Raw genomic sequence first — 7,543 nt, forward strand, 5'->3', positions numbered from 1 at the left:
TATAATCGGTATCGTACTGTTAATACTAGTACGGTGTTTAAACCAAATCGGGCTGTATAACTAGTTTGGTTATAGCTGTTAGGCCCAAAACATGACCATAGTCTTAGATTGTGACGTTGTATACTGTGAAATACTTAAAATCAGATTTGGCTCAGTTTCACCGTTTTCCGAGCCTAGCCAAGTTGATCGTTTACGCGTTTCGGGAATAGGTAAGATCATAAAAACTTAAGTAAACATATTGATTGATAAAATGATTTAATTTATAAAAGAATTTTAAGGTTTCGGTATCTGGATTGATCGCAGGGTTCGTTTCCGTTTTCACACTGGTTTGATTATACAAGACGCGTACAATCCACCCGAATTGTCCGGAATTCTCGTAAAAAGTTCGTTTTTATCAATTTCATCCAAAAATATAATATTTGACCACTTTTGATATTTTGACGTACCAGTCAGTCCGTTAAACATCAAACTGCCGGTTTCGTTAAAACAATAATAATTTAAATCTTTGATTAATCATAACTAAATATGTACTTATATATAAATTATGTAAATTTTTGTAAAAATACATTAAAATATGGATAATTTTATAAAAATATTTTTAGAAATTTTATGATTAATTATTTATTTATAAAAATTCATTTAATAGGTTATAATCGTGTAATAAATGGCTCGTTTATATCAAACGACCTCTGAAAAATCCGATAATTTTTAAAAATGGCCTAAATGTTATTACATAGCCTCTGCAAAATCTCCAGAACCTAACTCTTTTGACAAAATGCCTTTTTGTGCGTTTTTCGGCTGTTAAAATTCGGTTAAATCATAATTGCACAAACCATACTTAGGCATTTCCAATGATCCCCAAAATTTACCAGTGATCTTACCATTACATATTAATCTGCAAAACCAAATTTCATAATTTTTCAATATGTTTAGCTATTTGTCCCAAATAAACGCTCATAAACGGAAATAAATTCACCAAATATTCTCCGTTTATCGAAAAATTACCAAATTTGAACAGGGACTCATTTATATGATCCCTAATGTCCCTGAAAATTTTCAAAATCTAACAACAAGCACGTCACAACCTAATACAAAACAGCCCCTAAACAAGTAATACGGTATTACCTTGTCGGTTTTCGGTGGTTTTTGATAGCTTAAACGACTCTCCGGGCCTTGGGTTGCAAACTCAGTGTATTTACATATCATATAACATCAAACCAAGCATAAATCATCCATTGAACAGCCTTGTTTACTAGGGTTTCGGTTTTGGTATCAAACCGAACTTTCAAACCGTAAAAACGTCGTATTCATGTTCTAATCCGTGTTTTTGACCAAAAATCAATATGTTTCTTCTTTGTAGACATGTTTAACATCAAAACATGATTTTACTTGATTTTTATGGTTTTTGGATGGTTAAACATGTTTAATACTAATCAAGAACTAATTTTCTATGTTTAAATCTTACTAAACAAGCTTGAAATCTTCATGAATTAAGAGTTTACCTCTAGGGTTTTGGTCAAGAGATGAGCATGATCAGCTGAATATTGAGTTGGTTGGACTTTGAAATGGAAAAATATGTCTTACCTTAGCTTATTTAACAAGCTAATCAAAAGGGGTCCCCCCCCAAAGTTGCGACCGGAACCCATAAGGGCCCATTGGGCCTCCTATTTGGCCCAGTGTGTGACACTCGTCAATTTCAGGTTAACTCCGTTAATTCCAACTCCGTCAATTCAAACTTAAGATCACTTGATCTATAACTCACATCTCATTACATTTAAACTAGGGTTTTAAATGACACTTGACAATCACTACACAAGAAGTCTTTCGGACTTTCACCGAAACACACACGAGTCGACTCAAACCGTTGGTGAACAAACGATGAATATTATAAACAAGTACTTGGTATAATTATATGTTGCATTTATATGTGTAAATTGTGCTTGTATGTATAATATCACGTTCTGGATGAAAAATATTAGTGTGTATTAGAATTTAACTAAATTAAACTTGAGGGTGCTAGTTGTAACATATGATATATTATCTTAATATATAAACAACATTAACATTAACCCTAATCCCCTCTCTCCCCTCCTCTCACCTGAAGGCAGCCCCCCTCCCCTCTCCTCTCTCGTCGACCGAGCCACAAGGCACACACACACACACGTATACAAGTCGGTTTCAAGCTTGATCGAAGAGTTAAGAAGCTAATTAGGTAATATAAACACCATATCTAATCCATTCTATCATTTAATTGTATGATTAAACCTGTAATCATAAACCCAAAGTGTTAAATATGTTGTTTGTTGATGATTTAGGGTTACATGCATGATTGTTAGTTCATAGGTTAATTGTTTATTGAGTTTTGATGAAAACTGATGCTGGACAGATTATTGAATTCGTGTTTGGACGGCTGTACCTCGATGTTAATGTTATGTTTTGATACGATTGTTGATTCTACAGTATACTAGGTCGAGTCTAGTTTCTGAAAAGTCTGAGTTTGTAATTTTTGGATGTATAAAAGTCTATTTTTATTATTTTACAAAACTGTTGTGCAAGGCTGATTTGGGAGACCTGCTGTTAGGCTGTTTTGCGACTAAGATATCTCATACACTACAAGACCAAATGGGTTGGTTCCACTTCCGGAAGAAAGTAAATTGGGTTAGGAACCTAACCCAATTGGTCTTGCATTAATTGGATTTTTCATTTAACGGGAATAACAAATAACATTCTGTTGCGCATGATTCTGACTGCTGTGAGTTTACTGTAATGTTTTGACCATTGTGAGAAATCTATGTGGAATAAAAATACAATAAAAATAGTTCTTGAAACCTAACTCATGTGTGCTTTTGTGAAGATTTTTGGTGAATTAATTTATATGTTATGATCTGTTGAATAGAGTAATCTTTCAAGTAGAAATCTGTCCTGATAGAACTAGCTGCTGAACTATATGAAAATACATGAAACGTGCTTGTTGCTAGATAATTGCCATGTTTTTGACTAAATTACCCTTGTGGGGAATGATTTCTAGTAATGTACAATATTAATACTTGACACGTAAGTAGTTGTTCACACATGTAACGTATCACCAATGTGTTTGTTGAGTCACACACAATTCACAAACGAAACACGAAACGTATCTTATGCATAGGTATTATGTGCCGAGTTTAGAGACTCAATAATAGTTCCAACACTTAGAAAATCTCATTCTTGTTTTAGAACGCTAGTGAGGATTTTCTGTGACGCGCATCTCTTGGTTGACTTGTTTTTGAATTATTCGCAAACAGTGAGTTTCACGTTCCCCTTTTACTCTTTTAAACGCTTTTACTTGGGGGAGAATACATACTCCAAAACGCTTTAGATTTTGTTATTTAGTTATATATCACTTGTAAAGGCTAAGTGGTAAACGAAACAACAAAAGTCCTTCATAACATCGAACCGTTTAGTATTGGATAATAGCGAGTCACTGTTGAGTAGTACTACTGGGTTTGACAAACCCCACCCAACGCTAAACTCGACTGGAGGTCGAGCGGGTGTAATCTTGGCTAACACATTTTCCATGGTCTGGATAGACATGGTGGCAAGGCAATTGATAAACAGTCAGCTTCGGTGTCGAACACTTAGTAATACTTGTTTTATAGGCTAGCTACCTATAGATATATAATTGATTTAACATTATCTGGTAACGCAAACGCAAACACAAACGCAAAACGCAAACGCAAACGCAAAACCTAAACGCAAACGCAAACGCTTTATTTATATAAACTTGTGAACTCACCAACCCCGTGTTGACACTTTTAGTATGTTATTCTCAGGTAGCCGAGGCGGGCGCGCGGTATAGGAACATGCATTACATTGAACTCTATCGTTTTTGCAAACTTGTTTTTAAACTGTCATTTATTGGGTTTTAAGTCGTCCTGCGTGACGCAACGCTTGGTTTATGAATTTATGATTCCGCACTTATTTACACTTAAATGTTTTCGTGGTTTGAAAACTTTACTTATGATGTTTGATTATAACTAATGATTCCGATCCTGTTAGTTCACACCCTCTGATGGTAAAACTCCGTTAGTGGATTTTAGGGGTGTGACAAATGGTTCTTCGGTATTCGTGCCACGCATAAATTTCGGTCAAAAATTTAATTCGGGTTTGGTTTTTCGCAAGAAAACTAGTTCGAGTGCGAAAACCAGCACGAAAACGAGTGTTTTTCAGCTTCTTTTTGTAAAATAAGAAAAACGTACTGACTCGTTGTAAAATTCCAAAATATTTTCACGGATTTCTTAGAACATGTCACATAAGTGTTTTATAAATCTTTTTCGGCTTAACGGATGCTACAATGCTCGTTTTGATATTAACGATTGCGTTTAAGCTTATAGCGTATCGATAAACGAAACCTTTTTCGTTTAAAGAGTTTTAAACGTATTGGGGCCTAATATCAATATCTTAGCCTCTATAATATATCTATAACTCGTATATGACCCCTCAGTATGTATGCGGGTCATAATTAGTATCGATCGGTTACTCGTTTAAGCACTACGAATTAACTGATTTATCATTTACTTGCTACATAGTGAATATAATATACCTCGTTTTGTCACGAATGTCACACTAAAGGCCCATTGGGTTTAAATTAGTTTAAACCCTAATTACTTAATATATATATATATATATATATATATATGGTATTATATTATTATAATAATAATGATCATCTCTACAAAACCAAAACCCTAGCCTCTCTACACTACAGCCGCCGCTGGCCGTTTTTTCCGGCCACCGGAAAAACGTCGCCAATCTCCGCTAGCCGTAACAACACACCGGAACACCACCAAAGCTAACCTTCGTTGCTCGAGCTGTTGTTCTGTCACTGTTGCTATTTACCGCTGCCACAAGCTGCTGTCTTGTTTATTCCGGCGAAACCAGTTTGGCGACCCTATTCCGGCCGCCGTCTCCTGTACTGGAGCGCTGTTGCTGTTGTTCGCTACTTCTGTCATCAGCCACCACTAGCCGCTGCACGCCGCCGTTTGCTGACGCGCCGTCATCAACCGCCGCCGCTTAGTTGCCAGAAGTTGTTAATCTCGGCCCGTTTGATTGTGTCAACATCTAGCAACGATTCGTTACTTCTCGGTGTCTCACCCGGTTAATTATAACCGAGGTATAAACACTAATCCTTAATCTATGGTTTGGTTTATTTTACATCGTACTCATATAAAGTTGTAACCGGATCCGGTTTTGGTTTATGGTTCATTTACTCGTTTATTTATCCGCTGCGTTTTATAGTTCGTTTATATATAAATTATTAATATTGATTAATGATTACTTAAACGAAATACTTAACTAAAACGGGTTAAAATGTTTAACCGTTTTCGTTCCAAACCACCGTTGAAACCTAACAATACAAACACATATCTTTCTTACCTGAAATAGTGTTAACCCATTTCGATTTCCTATTGCTGGAAACACATTGATAAATATAAATAAAAGATATAGAAATCATATATAGTTAGCAATCAATATTAATGCGCATATGCACTTTAATTATGGTACTTTCAAATCGATAATGTTTAAAATTGTGATAGGAAATAAATAAAGTGCATTGTTGGACATCCTTTAATTTACATAAAATAATGAAAGTTGTCCAGGGTAAAATGTCTCAACATCTTTTAGATGTACTTCAATGGACTTATAAACATATGATGTATACACTCGAACTACAAGTCGACCAATAATCATATCGTGTCAAGATCTTTCAAAAATTCTACCCCCTAAAAGCTCGGCTTTAATTTATTAATCACTTAATCATCAATGATATGTAAAAAGGGATATATGTAAAATCCTCATTTATAAAAATATCTTTATTACACATGCTTTTCACTTAATTCCTTCGTATGTTAAAATCTTATACAACTTGGAAGTTAACATATGAAAATGCTTACAATACTATTTTCAAGAGTATTCATCATCATGGTAAATATAAAAATATGATAAAACTAATAAAGAAATCAAACTAAACAAATTTAAATTTAATGATGATTTATAATTAATATAGATTATAGATTATCTAACTATCTATATAATTGCCTATCATAAAATCTTTAAGATCAATCTCAATTCAAGAACACATAATCCAACCTATTCAATCATAGAAATCAACTCATAATTATAACTTACTTGAGTTTTTGAAGATCCTAGGATAAAGATAAGAATGTGATGATTGTGTGTGGTGCTCCTTCCTCTTAATCCTCCTTCCTAGTTGCTAATCACCATCTTATTCTTGATCTAAGCTTGAATGTGTGTGTGTGTGTTGATTTGAATTTGAATTTGAATTTGGGGATGGTGGTAAAGTGTGTGCGCGCGCGCCGTAATATAGAGAGGAAGAGGGGGGGAATAGGATGGATGAGTATAATAATAGTGATTATGTGGATGATCTAAATTACTTACAACTCATTACTACTAGATTAGGAGTAATCATTGGGGTTTTGAGTTGGTGATGGAGGATTGGGAGAAAGGGAGGTGGAGAGGGTGAGGTGGCAAGGGGTGGCCGGCCAAGGGGGGGGGGTTGAAAGGGTTGGGTTTAATAATATCTAGTTTGGTTAACCGGTTTAACGTATTGCGAGTTGGATAATCAATCGGATCCCGTTTTTAATAATTTTTGTCAGACTTTGAACAAATCAAATTCCTGATAGTATGGACTATAGAAACTATTTTTCTGAAAATAGTTTGTGTCGAGTCCTTTCCGGGTTTTGTACTGACTTTTGTTTACTTATTTCTCAGTTTTTGCGATTCGAGCCTTCTAAAATTATGTTTATACATTATCTCTATTGTTTTTACATATATATTTTAAAATTTTGGGGCCATAATCATATTAATGATTTATTTATTTTCTTGCCCGTTGCCCGAGTTATTTCACATAATGCTCGTTACGTGGCGAAATTTGGACTTTTTGTTGACTTTTGAATCTTAATAAGGAAAGATTTTATTCATAAAATGATATTATATTACTAATCATGATTACATTAGCGATAAATTTTTCCAAGTGTTACATAAAATACACATCAAATTCTTAAAAGCAAAAAATTACATTACTTGAAAGAAAACATTATATATTTAGAATTCTGTCACTAAGAAATTACAAAATCAAAATACATAAAAAAAAATAATCAGCTCCTTTATCTTCTTCTTTCTTTAGTTTTTCTATCCATTCTTATAGCTACAACTTTTTGCTGAAATATTGAGATCTCTACATGGAATGGATGTACCTCAGGGACATCCCATCTCATAATGAAAATCATCCATGTGGAAATATTACAGATCAGAATCTTCTTTGATAATGCCTAGATCAACACCCTCAGAGTTCCTCAAGATAAAACAATTAGTCTTTTTCTCAAAATGAATCTCAGATATTCTTCCATTTCTTTGCACCTCTGAGTAGGGCCTGCTCATTTATCTTCTCATACTTATACACTCTTTCATGTTTACATAGGGATTAGTGACTTTCTTGGAGTTTCCAAATGATAGTTCTGTCATTCTAATGTCACTCAATTTC

This window comes from Bidens hawaiensis, unplaced genomic scaffold (assembly GCF_021521415.1).
Source record: "Bidens hawaiensis isolate Kalapana, Puna unplaced genomic scaffold, B.hawaiensis_p1.1 tig00043494_1, whole genome shotgun sequence".
Taxonomy (NCBI): Eukaryota; Viridiplantae; Streptophyta; class Magnoliopsida; order Asterales; family Asteraceae; genus Bidens; species Bidens hawaiensis.